Raw genomic sequence first — 20,497 nt, 5'->3', positions numbered from 1 at the left:
TTGACACCCCGTGTCTTACAGTGTCCTGTACAGTGTGAGACGACACATGAAGTGTGTTGGTGAGAAAGAGGAAGAGAGAGAGAGTGAGATCGAAGAGATGGAGCGTATAGGAGTGAGGTCAGAGGACATGAGTGGCAATGTTCCCTATGCTAACGCTTCCTATGAATTTACGAGATCAGTTTTTCTTTGCGCTGTTTGGTGCAACTGGTCTTGCATGCCTCTGCGCGTGTGTTTGTACAGCAATTGCATGTAGACACAGTAAATAAGTCCAGAACGGTCACATGATCCTATGTTCTACTCTTGAACACTGCCACAACTTGACATATCCGTAGAGCTTTGGCTGTGTCTCCGAGGATGCAGATGAGGGTGTTAAATTGCACCTCTCGTGTGTCACAAAACGTTTGCAGTCTTTTCCCACGCTCATTGCTTCAAATAGGCTTGTCGACTGGGGTAGCTCATATGAAACACACTCCTACACAAATACTCACAAACTGTGAAAAAAAAACCAAAACCATCCAAACTGCATGCAACGATGCACCTCCTCTACCTTGGGAAAGTAGCTTACTGGCACTAGGAGGAGGCTTCTGGTATGTTCTCCACAAGGACAAACATCCAGAGTGTTTAACTTCTGTGTCTGTCTGTATGCCTGCCTGTCTGTCTGCATATCTCCCTGTCTGCTTGCCTATCTGCTTGACTGCCTGCTTGCCTGTCTGTCTGTCTAGATATCTCTCTGTCTGCTTGCCTATCTGCTTGACTGCCTGCTGGCCTGTCTGTCTGTCTGTCTAGATATCTCTCTGTCTGCCTACCTATCTGCTTGACTGCCTGCTTGCCTGTCTCTGTGTCTGTGAGAGAGTGGATCCAGGTGCTTGCTAACACACTGAAGCTTGTGTGGTTGTGGTTGGCAGCTGCTCTTTGCACTGCAGACAACCAAGAGGGAACTGGTTCTTGTTTGTGTGTGTGTGTGTGTGTGTTTGTGTGTGTGTGTGTGTGTGTGTGTGTGTGTATGTGTGTGAGAAACATAAAGTATGCTCCACTCTGTATCACCTGACTGTCAGACTAGGTGCTTTCGTGACAAGACTATGATGTTTGGTTTCCGGTACTGGTGAGATGTGCTCTATATCTGTGTGTGAGCGTTCTTGCATGTCTTCACTAATAACTACAAATATACAGTATGTGCCAGTGTGAAATGGTCAAATGTGCATGCTTTTGCAAAAATGATATCAAAGCTTTCCTAAAACCACTTTAGACTGACAACCCAATTCAAACGGTAACATTCATGTCTAAGCCATTCATAACCTATTAGTATACAATGAACTCATAGAAAATTTGAAGCATTACTAAATAAGTAACTACAGAATTAGATTGCTAAATTAGTCTATAATTAGTCTACGTCTATACAGATATTCATGAATGCCGTCATAAAGGATATTCTTGAATGCCATATTTGCTCATATTTGACGCACAGCGAGGTGTCCCAACCTCCACAACATGGTGAAGTTGGAGCGCACAGTCTCATCAGAGGCCGTGCCGAAGCCACGCGGCCTCTGAACCGCCTCAGCTGCTCCAGCTGCCTGTATTGACGCTGTTGTGGAGTCACTACAAAGGGAGAATCTGGTTGGAGTGGGAGGTTTGAAAGCACCATCTTGGTCGTTCCTGTGGGCTCTGCCAGCGGAGCCACAGCCCATGGTGGCAGATGCAGGAGATGAATCGGAGAGGAGCCCACGGGAACACAGGCAGAGAGTGCTGAGGGCACAAGGCACCACACCAAGTATCTGAAGACCCTCAAGTTCCCTGTCAAAGCGTTAATCCATGACAAGTCAATCATGTTCATTTGAATTGTACTTGAGTTGCTCGCTATTGGTTCATTGGATGTAAAGGTCACCAATTCTGTTCTACTCATAGACCAACCATGCAGTACCACTACAATGGAAAAGTGGACCTATGTCTTCTACACCTAAATAGGTGTATGGTGTACACTCATTGCCACACAAGAGAGAACCTTTTGCCACAACCACACAATGTTGGTTAAAAGCACCATTACCAAGAAATCCTGTTCCAGAGTTTGCTTAACATGAGTCATCTGCCTACAGCTAAAGGCTGACTTCACCCACACACAAACCACGGCAAGCAATCTGAGTCACTGAGAATTTGGTATACAGTCAGTGCACGCTCCTTTCTACACACTTTATAGTACACACTCTCTCTCACACACACACACACACACACACACTGTCTCACACACACACTCTCTCACACACACACACACACACACACACATACATACATCGGAACTTTCCACAGTGCACATCCGTCGTGACTTACCAGTGAGCTATGATTAACACGGACATGAGCCAAATCCTGTTGCATCACAAAATCTAAACCTGTCATTGCAGAATCTTTCTGTTTTCTATTGACATTGAAGGTGAAAACGCACATGAAGACACAAAAACATTCTTCTCTGCAACTGAGAACAACTGCAACGTGAGGAACATTGAATAGTTCCATGAATACTGCATCAAAGAATTGTGACGCAGTCCTGCGACTGTAAACATGCATCGGGCAACTTGATCATTCAACTATGTGGAGAGTCCATTTGTAACTGATCTGTCAATGCCAAATAAATACTCAATAAACAATCATCAAATAACAAAGTACTATCAACTAACTATAACCTTAACTAGTTGTTGAATATCAGCAAAGTCGCAGTGTAGTTGGCATTCTATTTATATATTCTAAATGCTATCCACATCCCCTGGTCTGCAGAGGACTCTCAAAACAACCTTTGACTCCACACAGGGTACATCAAGTACAGGCCTCTTCAGGCCTTTGGAGGTAATGAAGTCACAGGTTGGCATGTCTTGCCAGGGCTCGACCTGCAAATCTGTTTCTGTAGGACAGTGTGGAGTGCCTCTCTCGGGCAACACAGAAACACACTCCGGAAGCCCCAAACCTCAAAAACATGCTTTGAGTTTTGCAGTACTTCACTATGAGGTTTAGGCCACTGAGGTGGCATGTCTGTGTCACCCCTGGTGTGCCTGAGAAACAGAAACGGCCTCATTAGGACCAGGTACATGTTTGCTGTGAACCTCAGAACAACTGGAAACAGTTTTGGTTGTGTGTAGCCATCATAGGTGAAGGTTAAGAACCATACCTATTTAGATAAAGCATAAATTGTATTTCATCTCACATTTAGAAGACGCTCTTGTCCAGAGCGACTTACAGTCAGTACAGGGACATTCCCCCCGAGGCAAGTAGGGTGAAGTGCCTTGCCCAAGGACACAACGTCATTTGGCACAGCTGGGAATCGAACCAGCGACCTTCTGATTACCAGCCCGATTCCCTTACCGCTCAGCCACCTGACTCCCACTCTTAACAGAAAGCTGATATATACAGTGTATATATAAGTTAAGTCACTATAGGGACTGCAGAGGTCTTGATTACAGTACACATAATTATAATGTGCAGTAGTCAGGGCTTGTTAAAGACTCTGTCTGGGTTCATTCACTCTCTCACTGGTGCTAGTTTAGCAGGATGACTCACGGTCTACATAAGCGTTTAAACACCAAACGGTCACTGCTCAGAGACGAGAGGGAGCGCTGAATCACTGCATCCAACGCTTGTGGTCGTCAGAACGTCTTGTTCGTTAGCTGGATGTTTCCATGATGCTAATGAGAACAGCAGACCCCTTCCAGAATCTTCAACATTTTCAGTAACGACCTTTAAGATCCTGTTCACAGTCATTCTCCGGTAAACCAGATTGAGAATGGCAAAGTGGTGCTCCTTTCTCATGTCATCCCTATTATAGACACATACATTATATTATTTACAGGATTAATGAAACCATCAGTGGCGGTTTGCGCAGCATTGCAGAAGAGTGATGAGAAGTTTCTTTCGTTTTTCTTCTTCTTTTGATTTGGCAACAGACGGCAGACATGAATCATCAAATTTACACTTCCTGCTGTATGGATCAGCAATAATGTATTTCTTTGTTTCTCATCAGACAGACTGTGTGTGTGTGTGTGTGTGGGGGGGGGGGGGTATGCCACCACAGACATCAAGTGTTGTGTTATGTTTGAGTTCCTTCAGCTCTTCCCCATTCGCGAAGGCAGAAGTGAGAAACGGTTGATCAGTGTGACCGATTCCTTCCTGTGCATCGTGGAACCCCAGACGACTGTCTGAAGCGCTCTCACGCAAAGGCCTCTGCCGTAGCCATGGCAACGGCAGGTCGCAAGCGATGAAGCGGAAGTGAGCAGGCGACTGAGGAAGTTGTTGGTTTGTTGATGGTCATCGTTGCGGTTTTGCTGCTGTGTTGGAGGCGTCAGGTGCAGGTAGACATGTCTGCTGGCGTGGGAACGGTCTGGTGGCCAAAGACCCACGCTGATGACATGATGAGCGTCCTTGTTTGGACACATAATGAAGACACGTAAGACTACTCTAATCTGAACATAATGATGACACACTGTAAAGGAGAACCAGTCTGCAGATGCTGATGAGTCAATAGATTAGATTGATCGTTTTTATAGAGGTTCATGACTTTGGGATGGACACTGGCTTCAGTTTGCTTTAGATGTCATGGGGGTTGTCTTGACTGAGAGGCCGCATTCTACCTGTCTCTCATGTTTCCATTCAGACAGTCAACTCTGCTGACAAACTGCATGAGAAACTTTCAGTTGTTCAGTTTGTTGCCTGGAACTCAAAATATCAGCTAACCACGACCGCTTTCTACTGTCTGCTACCTTGGAAACAGTGGCTGTGTCTCACCTGTTTACAACTTACCACAGCAACTGATAAACTATCTAGGGCTTCTTTCTCAGCGGGTGTCCAGAAGTAGACCAGTGAGACGACGTTTCACGTTTGACTCTAGAAGGTCAACCCTGGAACCCTTCCTACTGTAACTGGTCCCTGTCACTCTGTAATACTGGTTGACTCCAGCAAACCAAGGAGGTTTTACTGGTTGTGCAGGCTCTCCACAGAAGTTTTAGTGGAGTCAGACCACTATGGAGGTTTATTGGTTTTGACCTCCAGTTAGATGGACTCTCACTGAGGTTTCGATGGTCTGTGCTCGGTCGCCGAGCCGGAGAGGAAGCTAATGACAACTGATCGTTATCAAATATTTGGCGAATAAGCTTTAAAGTAACTGCAAGCTCACTGCGGTGGATCCGGGGCCCCACGCTCTCGTGGTCGTCTGGCCCATACCCGGTTTCATGGAGAGCCGAGTATCTTAAAACCTGGATGGAATTTCATCCCAATTCTGCAGATCTTCTTTTTTTTTTTTTGTCTTGTGTGTGGAGACCAAAGATACTTGTTCTGCTTTCAATGTCTGTCCATCTCTGTGTTCTATATTCATCCTAGTCAGACAATGATTGAGACGGGTAATATATCCAACATGTGTCCTTCACTGGCTCCCAAGAACATATTCATTTATTTCATCACTTCCCATCAGGGATAGTACAAATCTTCTTTTGAACCATAACCACTAACTCCACACATCTAGGTACATTAGACACAGCATGCCCATACATACAGTAGCAATACAAACTGTACGGATATAATTCCAATGAGTAACTGTTCACTGCGTAACAGTTCCCAGGATTGCTGAAATATACAAGAAACTTGAAGTACAGTGTGATAAGACTTTATTCAGATAGCATGGGAAGTTGATGAGTAATATCAGCTGTCTCAGACGTTCAAACCACCACTCCCATTATTTTGAAAATACAGTGTACATATTGTTCTTCGTAAACATGACATTCCGTAACATGTTGGTTAACAAGCCCTTTGGATTTACCTAGGACTTCTGATCTTTTTACAGCGTACACTTGGTCCTCAGGTTTTGACATTCAAATGGATGCTTCCTCATTACACCTCCCTCGATATTGTTTCAAGACTCACTGAGTATCAGCTTCCTCCTCTACACAGTGCAGACAGTCTTGCGTTGCTGCAGAAGCATGCGGCTGCCAGAGTGACTGTCTCCACCAGAGCGGTGACTGTGGCAGCCACACCTGCCACAGCCTAGCTAACGCCCAGCCCTCAAGCCCTCCACAGGCTGTGACCAGGCTGACCAAGCCAGCCAGCTAGTTCTCCATCCATCCAGCCGGTCTTTCTGACAGCCCCCTCCTATCGTTGGGGCCTCAGAGGCAGGGGGAGCAGCCTGCCTGGTTGGCTGGGTGACTGGGGGAGAAACCACGGCGGCAGGCCTCACTGGGTTGTGTGGTGCCGCATCACCCCGCTCAGCTACACTGCGAATCGGCCACAACCTGACACGTGCTGAAGTGAAGACAAGCCTGGGTATGAAAGGTTGGGATTTGTTACAAGCTTGTGTGTATGTGTGTGGGGTGGGTGTACAATGCGGGAGATGGTATGACTGATTACTTACAGAATTGTGGAGATGGAGAGAGATAAAGAGAGTGTGAGTAAAGGGTTTGTATGAGAGAGGGTTCCATCTCTGAGGAGATGAGCACCACAGCCGCCACAGGTGGGAGCTCTGCTACCAAGCCCTTAAACAGATCACATGGGGCTCTCTGGCATTTGGTAAACAGCCTGTGTCAGACAAATGTGTCAGAAAACTTCAGCTAGTATATTCACTGACTGCTCACTTAACTTGAGGACTGAAAGGGAAGCATTATAACTTGTTTTCTTTCCTATTAGAACACACTTGTCATACTTTTGAAATGACTACATGAAACTATTCCAAGGAAGAACCATAAATGTAGTTAGTAAGCCAGGCAGTGTTCTGACATGAGTCTCGGTGTCCTGTGGTTTGGTGGTCAAAGGGATGGAGGGCCTTGTAAAGGGTTTCTGGAAAGTCCCGCATTGTCAAGAGACAACTCTAAAGGTTAAAGCTTCAGTTGCTTGAGAACCACAGGTGAGTATGACTCATTTGATAGAAACAAGGTGAACACTGCTGACCTACAATCTGCAGCATCATTCTTTTAACAGCTACATTGCCAATTTTCCATAAAATCCATTTGGGGGGGGGGAGTTCTCGAGCTAAAGGGACATTGTGGAAGTGATTATGGATGTTGGAACCCCTCAAGTCAGTTCATGCTCAGCTTGTTCAACTTTTGTTGTCGACTCTCTTTACTGCGATGAAATGAATCATGCACACAATGATTTTAACACACGATTACAGAACAGGGACAAATCAGTGGCTTCTGAGTTCTGAAGTGATGTCTTAGCTACAGTAGTAGCACCTGCATTGCTGGGGGTGTCAGGGCCAAGGGTCTGGTGATGAGGTTCCCAGACCTCCATCGTGAGATGCATCACATGTCCTCTATGAGAATGGCTTGGTTCTAAGGACCTGGTTAAAAACACAAAACCAAGCCAAGGCTTTTAGGGGTTTTTGCAGAGGAAAACCACCACTCCTCAACAATGAATATTTTACCTTGCTACCGGCCATCCACCAGCATTTAGTGACCACAGGCCATGTTAAGTGTTTCTGACCAGAGACAAAGGGGGCACTTAACAAACAACGATGCCCACTATCTATCACTGCTGTGGGGCTGGACCTGGAGGAGAAGGGACCAGTGGTGACTGAACACACACCACTTTACTCCCATCGCTGACCTGCTGGCTAACCACACCATACCAACACACACACACACACACTCATGCACACCATGCCACCATCAACCATTTACACACACTTAAACCATCCCCCATATGCAGTACACTAAACCACACAACCATCACTACCAAGCACACACACATTCTTCTCCTGCTAAGAGAGGCGTCCATCATCCAGCACATGACAGCTGCCACTCTGGCTGACATTTGACCCTAATAGGAAACGTCCCTGACCTCTGAGTGCTTTGACTCCAGCAGCAGACACTTCATAATGAGAGAGACAAGATGAAGTAACATACAAATGAACAGAGTCGCTCATATGTTCACATACAATGACAATTTTTCTAAAACAATCTAATCTGTAGGACAGCACTTTTCTATTAAAAAAGGCTCAATGAATTTGTCATGAAAAGATTATACCACACACATCAAGATGTACTAACTGTTTTCTTAAAGGGCTTATGCATACTTATGAATACCCCCTTCAAGGAATTCAACTAAATATTACATTTTGTTTCATGAATGCATTTTTAGTCCCAATTTACCCAATTTGCATATTGCTCAAATATGACATATTGAACCCAGTGTAAATGCCTCTCTCCTCCCTCCCTACCTCCCTCCTCTTTCTCCACATCACCGCACCGTCGAGAGGCCAGAGTGCTGTTCTGGATCCACCATCACATCTATGTAAAAAGGGAGTATTCCAGCCCAACCAGATTACCTCCTGATCTAAATTGGATCTGTCGTCCAAGTGTTTTATAGGTGGTGTTCAGGAACGGTGCTGCTGAGACCAGAGACAAGACAGGCACTGATAGCCCCCAGCTGATTAGATTTGCTGCTCTGAGGGGACCTGGCCATGTGAGGTAATTGCTGACTGGCAGTACGTTAGACACCCCGGGCCCACTTCTATGGTTTCACATGTCACGGTAAGGCTCTCGGGTCCCCGGAGGAGGGCGAGGGGAATGGACGAGTGGAGATGATGCTTATCGCTCTGTGCGCAGGGCCGTCTGAGTGGGCCACACTGTAAACACTGAGCTCTTAGAGAAATGGAGATTGGAGCAGATTTGGAAGGTATGTGTGCATTGAGGGTCTAGGTACACTAAAGGGTGTTCAGATGTCAGTGATCTGCTCCTGAAAAACGGGTCGAGGTCAGCAAAACCTGTTGAGAACGACCGAGGGAGCGAGTGCCTGTTTGTCCTAGCTCTCTCTGAAAGGAAAACAACAGAGTGGAGGAGAAAAGGGGAAAAGAACGACAGAGTTGAGATCAAAGTCGACACAATCTCACTTTCTTCCACCCTTGGTAAAAGGGCTTCCTAAACAGGGAGGGAGAGCGGATCAAAAGAAGGTAGGGGTGAGAACCGAGGAAGAACTAGTAGCCAGCAGCACCCCCCTCTGTGTGGTCCTATGTGGAGAGAGAGAGAGCCTGTTCTATTTAACTCCCTCCAAAGTGTTTGGAAGTGTTACAAGTGCATTAGCGCTGTGGGTCATGTCTTTGCTTGGCTAACCCCTGACCCTGCGAGCCGGGGCTTAGCGTCAGCTGTGGAAGTGAGCTCATAGGGAGAACCAGCATGAGAGGTGGGTGAGGGGCCAGTGGCTGCCCCAGGGAAGTGGAGTGTTTGTTGGGGAACAGAGGGCCGGGCGGGGGCCTATAATGATCTCCTCATGGATCTTTAATGGCACCCCTCTGTTAGTGTTAACGCTAGTATGTGTGTGTGCGCGTGTGTGTGTGTGTGTGTGTGCGCATGGAGAGGGGGGAGGGGGGCATTTCAAACACACTGAATTATTCACCAGGCTAAAACTGTGATCACACAGACTGGAGTGTCACACACACGTATGCTTTGACACAGGTCCTGTATTACCCCCCCCCGCGCCACTCACCCGCCCCCATCTCTCTTGCAGGGTTTTCCCTGCTTTTGTCTCCATATAATCTGCAGAAATTAACACTGCAAAGGTCTGACATGACTCAAAGTTTTCAGGTGTGGTCGTCCACTTGACATTTTCTGCGGAAGACAAGACAAAATGTAATTTTCCTATGCTGAGTTTTAGTTATCTTGTGGCAAAGCAATAACACGTCTTCTTGTTTGTCCTCATGTCGTCTGAGGAGAAGCTTATCATGTTTGTGCCAACCTTTAGATTAGTGTGTTACAGGAACATGCACGATAAGTCCATTTGCATGATAGAATCTCGAGACTGATGTTTTGTTGTTTGCTGTGGTTGTCTCATGACGGGTCTCTTAAAGAGAGGCTGGTTGAATGTGTGTGTGTGTGTGCTTGTCCATCTCTGTGTGTCCGTGCAGACTGAAAGCCCTGACCACGCCACCTTGTGGTACACAGGAAGACAGTTTCATTCTCAGTTTCCTTTACACCCACTGCTGAGTCTTATGAGAGGAGGGGAAATCTACAGAAGATAAAACTGATATACACACACACACACCAACACACATACACACCAACACTCACACACACATCAACACACACACAAACACTCAAACACCAACACATACACACCAACACTCACACACACACACACACACACACACACACACACACACATGAACACTCACACACACACACCAACACACGCACACACACACATACAGTAACACACCAGCCTCTTATCCACTGTTCTGTGTAGTGTGCGCTGAAGCCCCATGTCAACCCTGCTGATTTCTCCCTCGCTCTGATCACCAAAGCGAAAACCTTCAGCTTATGAAAATCCTGTCAGGAGTCACAGACCATGACCACCCTCGTAAAACACACACACCCACACACACACTTCCATGTACCATCATTATAGCAGTCAGCGATGGCCCCGGTCATGAGCAGAAGCGGCAGGGAAGCTATGGCTGGATCTCCTCTTAACCAGCGTGGGCTCATTGCGGGTGTGGATGCAGGTTAAGCCTGGCCGCGCCTCTGAACCTGCTGGAGGGCCGTGACCAGACCAGGAGCGTGACCATCATTAGTGCCACCGCAGCGGTGGGCTTTAACGCCGCTCCCCGCGCTCTGGAGGGCAGGACAGCGGCTTTTAACGACGTCGGCGGCGTGTTTGTGTGGCTACATCACCGGGCTACCCCGACTCTCTCACCACCCCCACCTCACGCTCCCCATCATATGCGGACGTTCATCATTATATACACACACACACGACACTTGTGTGTTTTGTAGCTTGGCAACCATTCACTGTCATCACCAGTGGGCTGCAGATACACCAAAGTTCCACGAATGAAAGTTTCCAATGTTTCGAGTTTGCAGGAGCAGTAAGACAAAGGTTTTGCATGGTGGCTTGTGTTATTGGACCGTGTATAGAAACAGCGTTTACCGTTGTTTTCTCTCAGTGGAGCTGTGTGAGTTTTCCTGCGTGTAATATTAGAAGGCCTGATTGAACATGTCACTGATGGCTGACGGGGGGGCCCCTGTGCGGTTAAATGACCCGTCACATCTGCATGATGAGCATCATCTGTCACTCTCCCTCTTTTCTTGATCTCTCACTCTCACTCTCCCTCTCCGCCTATCTTTTTCGCTCTTTCTCTTTGCCTCTCTCCTTCTCACTCTCTCCGTCCCCCTCTTTGTCCATCTCTGTCATCTCATTCTCGCTGCCTCTATCTCAGTCATTTTCTATCATCCTCCCTTTCGCTCTCTCGTCCACCCCTCTCCCTCTCTCTCTCCCTCTCTCTCTCGCTATCCTAAGAGACATGTGCTGCAGTTTTTTACTGTAGACCCAGGGGTCAGATCGAAAACATACACTCATAAACAGCATCTATTATTCATGCCTTATAGCCTGGAGATCTGCTCTCAGGCATCGGCTACTATGGCTGGCCCACACGTTGGTTCACCCCAGAGTCTCAGCGAGATTAGTTCTGCAGCAATACTTAATGTTACAACTCTCACAGGGTGTAACGGGATAGAACATTTGATGAATAAGATGTTGTATCTGTTTTAGATGAGTTCCTTCCAGCAAGCAGACCATGTTGGAGGGAGGGTGAAGCTTGTTAGGCAGATGACATTCAAACGCTTTCTTAAAGTGATGACTTGAACTGCATGGCTGTCCTAATAGTGGAAACTGAACTCTCAAACCAAACGAATCACTTGCGGAGGCATAAATCATCAGTGGCTTTTTCCAACTTGAGGCAATTAGAACTTTCTAGACTAACTGCCGCGTTTGTCCTTCTCACAATGGAGTGTTCTGAGTGAGAATTGGCCCAGCTTGGCCCAGAGTTCATTTGCTGTGTGTTGGTGTATCGAAGTCATTACAGTCCCCAAAGGCCCAGTGATTACACGCCCTGCTAATACACACATTGTGGCTTTTCTTTGGAGACTCTCACTGATGGTATCAACTGGAGCCTGGGTGGTGTGTGGTGTGTGTTTGTGTGTAAAAGTGTGTGTTCGGCTCCATAATGCTCTCATTTAGACTGCAACACGTATACGAGAGAGCAGCGCTTGCCTCCACTTTGACCCCCCACCCTCCAGACCCCCGACCCCACCATCCACTCCCCGGGCCGACTCAGCAACTCAGTGAGCTCCTCCCGCCTGGCGACCTCTAATGATTTTAATCATCCACAATCACACGAGGAGGCTCCAGTCTCTGGGCGAGGGGGATGGAGGGAGACGCAGCAAGGGAGAGAGAGATGGACCATAGACGGGATTGAAGGAGAGAGGGAGTCGGAAAGAGAGACAGAGAGAGGGGAAAAAAGACGGAAAGAGAAAGAGAGACGTAGACAGAGTGACAGCAGTGAGGGTTGTTTTTGTTCGGTGTGGTTGAGGTGGGAGGGTGGGAGGGTGGTCTGCGAGGCCGGGGCATGCAGAGAGCACTGGAGCCTGGCACAATTACCTTCCCCCGGCCAGGGGAACATGACCCCAGATCCCTACCGGAGAGACGGTAGGGAGAGATGAGGTACTCTGCTCAGGGCTGCTGACAGGCTGCTGCTAGGGGCCTGATCGGCAGGCTGGGTGGACTGGGATATCTGTAAATGGAGAAGCAGAAAACCTCCCGCTGTGATTGGACGATCCGTCTCCAGCATCTCATCACAGGGAGGACCAGTCCCACCACCTCGCCCTGGGATCTCCCAGCTTAGGTCTCGATGGGTTGAAGTTCTGGCGGCTGGAGGGTGATGGAGGGGTAGAAGCGGTGAGAGAATGTGGGTGAGAGGGCGGGCGGGCGGGCGAGCGAGAACATGGAAAGAAGGAGGGAGAGAGAGTAAAAGAGCTTCCTATGGTGTCGGCCTGTGTGACATGCAACAAGGTCACCCCTCGTTTGCTGTAGTCTGTCTGTGTAGGAGCCATCAGCAGCACCTTGCCCTCCCAACACAGTTAGACATATTCATATTCATACTGTATATAAATACTCACTCCTCCTTCGGCCTCCCGCCAGCCTCTCCGCAGCTTTTTACTTCCCTGAAACTCCAAAGAGACATCCACATCCTCCACAGATGATAAAAATACATCTTTGATTCCTACTGCAGGCGTCCTGATCTCGGGCACACAGCAAAGGTTGTTTGTGGCCTCGAAGAGGGAGGAGCTTGCTCGCGCGTGTGTGTTTGGGTGTGGGGGTGTCCGTGTCTTTAGCATTTGTGTGCAAACAGTGTGTGTGTGTGTGTTTTTGGGGTGGGAGGGGGCTGAGCCTGAGGCATGAAGCTCATGAAGTGGCGGGACCACCCAGGGTGGCGTCAGGCTGTTGGCAGGGGCTCAGGGGGGGCGGTCGGCGGCCAGCGGCCCGTGCCCAGTGGGCTGACGGCTGAGGCAACTCTGTGAGTCTGTGCCAAGGTGGACACAACGCTCAGCTGTGCCCACAAAGGCCACTTCAGCGTCCAACTACACAGCACAACACAGCCAGCAACTGTCATCCACGCCTCTCTGCACCCCAGCACACAGGGGGAGAAATAGGGGGGGGGGGGGCTTGTGAGGGTATAGGTCTGCATCGAGTAGGGGGGGTGGGTTTGTGGATGTGTGGGGGCTGGGTGATTTGGAACTGTGGTTGGGGGTGGGGGGGGGGGGGGCAGAGAGGAAGACCTCCCTTTATAAAAATGAGGACGTCTGCAAGTTCAACCACAGAATGTTTCTTTATCAGGAGGTCATACTTACTGCACTGTACGTCACTACACACACTCCATGCATAGCTTCCTTGCAATTCTCACAAGTTTATTTTCGGTTGGTGCTATAAACACTGTGATCTATTATTCTAGGAAAGGTCTTCTATGAAAACTATATTTTCTGCTTCTTTTTTATTTCTTTGAAATTCCCCCTTCTCTCTTTCTCTCTGTGTTAAACTGTTCTTCCCCCCTTCTTCTCTCCCAGTGGCCGTTTAACGCTGCACAACAAAGAATTTGCTCTGTATTTATGTCCTCTGAGGGGGCCAGTCATTTCATTTCAGCACTTATAAACTGAAAATCGCATTAGCTTTAGCTTCTCTCAGCAGTTTGGGCCTTTCTGGTAAAGCATCATTTATCACCCTGTAATTCACTTTGCTAGGTAAATTAACTTTGGAAGGTAGCATGGAGCTAGGCTAGATGGAGGAGTGGAGGATGAATTGAGAGAGAGAGAGATGCCGAGGAAGAGAGAAGGATGAGAACAATAGTAACAGATCAAGTAAAAAAGATTCAAGAATAAAACACTCTGGCCCTCACTTGAACAAAAAATACTGAACTGCAGATATCTTTGAGATTGTGCCGTGTGTGTTCAATGTGTCATAGTACACCCTGTTTTCTAGTTGTTTTCTATTGAAACACTGCACAAGCTGCACTCCCTGTTGTGTTGTTGATTACCACAGAGCTACCAGTGTTCCGTTAGTTCTGGAGCAGGTGTGCAAGAGATCACAGCCCCACCCACACACACTCGCACACACAAACGCACACACACACACAAAGTGGGATATATTTCTGTACGGCACACTTCCCACACACAGAGGATACACTCTTACACCCACCTCCCCCCCACCCCACACACACACACAAAGATACACACCCATCATACTCTCTCTGCACTTTTAAGATACATTTGCAATGTATTTATTTTGCTATGGTTTCCTCCACCATCCCGCCTCCCCTCCTTGATCCACAGTGGAGAAGCCTGGATCTGATTTTGGTGCGTTAGCTGTGGTGCAGCTGCCGATCGGGACATTTTGCACTCTTTGACTTCCTATTACAAAAGAAACGCCATTATAAACCGACAAGACTAAACTTCAGCAAAGCTTTGAAGTTCCCTTGCTGTAAACACAGAAGCTGCCCCCATGCATGAAGTATCACTTTATTTGTTTTTCCAAATTAATTTCCAACGATTGGTTTAATGAGAGTTATTTTTGAGATGAAAGAAAAAATCTTATTTGGAAGGAAGATTGGCAGCAGAAAGTTTGTTCTTTTCAGTCAACTCAGTCAAATGAAAAACTGCAGTGTCTTAAAAGCAACCCAAATGGGCACCAAGCCTATTTTGAAATGTCCATTTCAAGTAATCTGACACAACTGTGCGTGGAAAGGAAAAGCTACTTCTCACGCCTCACAGTATGGTTCCTGTACAGCCATGAACTGTAGATTCAGGCTTCAGCCTGCCATCAGCAGTTGGTGGTGAAGGTGCTGTATCAGTGTTGACAGGGGAAGGCCGATGTGATGACGCAGGGAGCTAGCCTGCTAGCTCACTGAAAACTGGAGGTGTGAGATCTGAGGTTCTCCTCCCTAACACCTCGCTGTCCAATCTCTGTCCTGCCTATCTCAACCCTGCCCTTAGCCCATAATTGTGCCCAATTATGGCGACAAGGACATGTTCTTTTCATGTTTAACATGGGTCAAGTGCCATTGCAGAATGATGTTGGCCACAACGTAACGAGTGGTTATCCTGGCCTGGCCAGTTCTGTTATCTAATCAGTAGCTTGGCCTCAACTGTACTGTAAATGGATGTGTTTTCTGCTTGTCACCACTCAGTCAGGCCCTGTCAAACCGGCAGGGAGACCCTGTGTATGTTGTGTTTGCCCTGCAGATGTGCGTTTCATGATTTGAGCACAGCGGCACCTTAGCTGTGGGTAATTTATCAAAACGCCGAGTGAAAGCCATAATTAAGAGTCTGAGAGACTTCCAGACACACACGGGTCGGCTTTCACGTTTCCTGCTCTCTCCTAGTGCTGTTGTTGGCACTGCCTCAGACCAAGCAACATAGAGCACCGAAACATGGCCGAGCAAAACTAGGAAAGGATGAGGAGGGGAGGGGAGGAAACTCCCTGCTGATAGTGGGGCTTCATTTTGCCTTAGAAAGCATTATGTGGCCACTGGTCAAAGAGCTGTTTATATCAGCACAATAGTAGTCCATTTTCACCCCTCAGTGTGTATGTGAGCGTTCCTGTGTGTGTTCCTGCGTGTGTCCTCCACTTCCAGAGTCCAGAGTGCAGTGGTCGCTTTGTGGTTATCAGGGGGGAGTCCCATCTCTAGAGGCAGAAGTCTCATTACCCCCCCCCCTCCCACACACACACACACATCCCACCGCACCCCTCCAGACACTCACATACACACACACACACACCACTATTTCTGGAAGGGAGAAGGGGAGGATTAATACTAATTGCGGTGTGTGGGAGGCTGGAGAGAGGGACTGACTTACTGACTTATAGAGGGATTCTCCGTGATCCTTAGAGATGCTGATGGTAACGCTGTCTGCCCATCCCTTGGCAATACCTCTCACACACACACACACACACACACACACACACACACACACACACACACACACACACACACACACTGGACAGAGTTTCATGGTCACTGCAGCATATAAGTACAGGGTCTGGGCTCTGAATCATCAGGGTGAGTGAATCACTGCTACAAACAGCAGTAGGCGTGTGTGGGAGAGAGATAGCAAACCTTACGTTGGTGTTACATGGTGTGTCAGCGCAGCCTTGCATCTGTGTGTGCGTGAGACTCGTCTTAGGTTTGTGTGTGTGTGAGTCTTGCGTCTGTGTGAGCCTGTGTGAGAGAGCCTGTGTGTGTGTGAGTCTGTGTGAGAGAGCCTGTGTGTGTGTGTGAGGCTGTGTGAGAGAGCCTGTGTGTGTGTGTGAGGCTGTGTGAGAGAGCCTGTGTGTGTGTGTGTGAGGCTGTGTGTGTGTGTGTGAGTCTGGCTTTGCGTCACAGCTACATACCTCCTGTTTACGTCTGCCCGCGTGTTCGTAGACCAGCCCTGTAGCTGACGCACCGACGCCACACTGGGGTCAGCCCTGTCTGCTTCACTAAGACCACATGTAGACAGCACTCCCTATGCAGCCTGGCTGGGTGGCTACCTGTCCTTGTCCTTGTCCTTGTCCTTGACTTGCCCTTGTCCTTGTTATCCAGTTAGCTTTCACAGAAACTGTGTAAGGGCAGGAGTAGACTTTGTGTCGAGGCACACCTACGAAGCTTAAGTGTAAAGTTTGACCTTCAAAATGGAGTTACATTCAGTTCAGCAGGACCATTTGGAATGCTGATATGTGTTTCGTGCTGGGATCTTCAACACCATGAATCCTCAACAATGTAGCCCCGACGGCGTTGCCAAGGCTCGCCCTGCCTCTTCCTGTATCGACTCGGGCGCCAAACCGCTCTCCCTCTTCCTTTCTGCCTCGTCAGGCTCCTCGGAACACGCCATTAGACCTCCCGACCGACCGCCCGCCGCCGACAAGCCGCAAACCTGCCCTCCTCCCCTGCCTTAACAAAATCATGTCAAAAAGCAATTAATATCTTAATACCTCCATCAGTGCAGGCCGCCGGCCTGCCACAACCCACGCCCCACTTCTCGGCTTTTCCGCGGTAAGGCCGGACCCGGTGGTTTCCCTGGTTACATTTCCCAGTGCCCCCGGTGGTCAGCTGTGGTTTTCGGGGGCACTGGGGTAGAAGAGTGTGGCCAGGGAAAGGACCTCCATCCCCCTCTCCCCTCTCCCCTCTCCTCCTGCCTTAAGTACTCCTCTCCAGGTCTGAGAGCTCCAGCCCTGGCCCCTAATGCAGGGGCTTGCTGGGGATGGAAGATGGAGACACTGTCCATTACGAAATACCACTCCATTATGAAGGCCAACACCTCTGACCATTTCGGTTTTCATCCTCTCTGATTTGTTTGTCAATTCAGGTTTTAGATGGACAAGATTGAACATGCGTAAAAAAATAAAAAAAATCTAATCTTTCATTGGTTGATGAGAAAATTCCAATATAAAATATGAAGGTATTCTGATCTGGAACAGTTTAGTGGTAACGTTCAAGGTAAGGTGCCTTGTAGGACGGTTAAGCATCTCCCACGGTGTGTGTTTTTACACATTAAAGTCATCAAGGTAGTCTGGATCCAAAATATGGTTGAAGGAAGTGCTTGAGCGTGATCTCCAGTCTCTCTTCCACACTCCCATGCCCCAAGCTAGGTGTTTCTCTCCCAGCTTAGCTCTTCAGAGGAGAGGCCAGGGGAGGAAAGGTTTGGAGCCATGGCTCCACAATTTCGTTTTTTTTTTTACTTTTTCATTCATTTCTTTTGGCAGAGTCTTATTGTGACTGGTGGAAGGTCTTGGCCCGACCATGGGATGAAAAGTCTATGATTAAAGGGGCTAAAATAAGTCCATAACTCATGTATATATTAACCACTGAGACGGAAAAATGGGAGAGAAAAGCTTGTTTTTCTTTTTCCACCCTTGCCTTGCCATTGAGTCTTGTATAATTGTTCAATCTATCCACCTCCTTCTCTTTGTGCTCTTTCTTAAATCAAACCTGCTCTCTGATGGCCTGTGTAGGGGTGTGTATGTTTACACACACACGCATGTCCACTGCTACTGTGCTGATTTGAACACACAGACACACACACAAACACACTCTCAGTCGATGCCCCCCCCCCCCACCCCCCCTGCTCGTGACTCAGGGCTGGGGGTCTCCAGGTCCATGCCAAGCCCACACACCCAGGCTGGCTGGGTGGCAGTGCTGCTGAGTACACTGTGGTGGTTTGGCCCAGCTCTCAGCAGTGATCTGGACACCTCCAGCCCCAGGCCTGGCCTGCAGTCTTTAACCTTCAGTACAGGCTCATATTAAACACCAGCTGTCTAAATACATGTCCAGTGAAACACCCACAGGAGAGCTAGGCCTTCTGCTGAATGGTGATGTATTACTGACCTGTACATGAGACAGGGATCTTGGAGAAGTCGTTTTGAGATTGTAGAAAGATATAGCGGCCGTTGTGGTGGTGGTGGCCTTCAGCAAAGTGCTGATGTCTGGTGCTGGGTGTATTTCAGTGTGTGTGTGTGTGTCTGTGTGGCGTATTGTTGCTGTGTGTCCTTGTGTCACTGCGTGTCCACGGGGTTGGTGAGAGGAGCCAGAGTTCAGTGTTGTGTGTGTGTGTGTGTGTGTGTACAATAGCATAGAGGCGCCCTCTCTGTCAAAGCGGTAGCTGTTCAGATTTACAGTAGATTATGACCCTGTTAAGGCATTTTGCCATAAGAACAAAATGTGATTTGTACACGACTGATGTTGCTTGCTTTTAGTGTGTCTGAAGCATTGTTCAATATGTTCACGCTTTTCTTCATTTACAGTTTCAAGTCACAATCTATAGGCTATTCAATGAACTTATTGGAACGGCCTTAATCGAGTAACGATTGCTGATCGTTAGACAAAGTTAGCTTGTTATGATCAATCTGTAGCAGGATAAACTGCTCTGAAAGAGCTTTATTCTATCCCAGATTGATTTACTATTTACCCTTCTGACAAGCCAGATAGAAAAGAGTCATAATTCTGTGCACTGGGGAGATTAAATTCCTGTATCGCTGTCAGCTACATTAACTCACTTCCTGGATCTCAATTCAATTAGCGCTGCAGCATTCTCCAGCATTAATAAATCAATAGTGATGGCCTGCTGATAGGCCCAGTGAATGACGGTGCTTCTCCACTCAACGCACACACATGCACACACACATAAACATGCACATGAACATGTACACACACACAAATACACAAAGGTACACACGGATACACACACACACACATGAGAACTCAGTCATACACCCCCCTCCTCCTCTGTCTCTTATGGGCATCAATGTTTGATTGTTATTATGCTACTGACTATGTAGTCAAGACAAACTGTTAGACTATTGACGCTGACTTGATGATTTGCGGCTTGACAGGATGGCACATGTGTTCACAGTAAACAGCATGCACAAGATGCACACAAATGCACACGCACACACACACAATACACTTACACACACCCCCACACACATAGAAACAAAAGCACAGACACAGATAATGATCTTGGCCATTCCTTCACAACTGAAGTTCAATAGATGGGTGTTCTCTCACCGCTGCCGATGAAAGATAATGATTAAAGTTCACCTCTGTAATTAAAGAACAAAACCTTCTTCCCGGGGGCGTTTAACGCCTTCCCTGTCGTTGCTGACAGAGGGCAGCCAGCCACCAGGATCTTCTGCCTGTCGGGGTGTGTGAGCCGGTGGAGAGGAGATGGGACTTTTGTGTTCCAAGTGTTAAGCCTCCACAGCTGCTGTTTGGAGGGAAGAAGACAAGGAGCTGCAGTGCTTCTTTTTTTTGGGGGGGGGGGGCGGGGGAGAAAGTAGAGTGACACAGATACAGGGGCAAAGCGGGGTTCATTTCAGCAATCAGCCCCCGGCCGGCCTCCCTTTCACCCTACCCCCCCCCCCCCCCCCCCTCGCCATCCGCCCGCCTTGCCCAAACTCTTCCCAGAAGTCTTTCTATATTGATTACACCACGCGGCACGCAGTGGTCCTCGAAGGTGAAATGAAACTCTGTTAATCCTCCAGGGAGGCCCCCAGGCAGAGGCAGGATGAGGGACGGAGGGAGGAGAGGGGTCCAGACCAACAGAACATGAATCGTATTCTTCCATGGCTTCTATGTCTCTGCCTCTATCTAGCCTGTGACCTTTGATGTTTGATTTGGTAGAAACGGTCCGCTGAGCCCAGACTCCTGGCTGGCTCTGCTGTCTAGGCATCACCC

The sequence above is a fragment of the Hypomesus transpacificus genome, chromosome 3 (genome assembly GCF_021917145.1).
Source record: "Hypomesus transpacificus isolate Combined female chromosome 3, fHypTra1, whole genome shotgun sequence".
NCBI classification, from domain to species: domain Eukaryota; kingdom Metazoa; phylum Chordata; class Actinopteri; order Osmeriformes; family Osmeridae; genus Hypomesus; species Hypomesus transpacificus.
Note: the sequence above shows the minus strand (reverse complement) of the source record.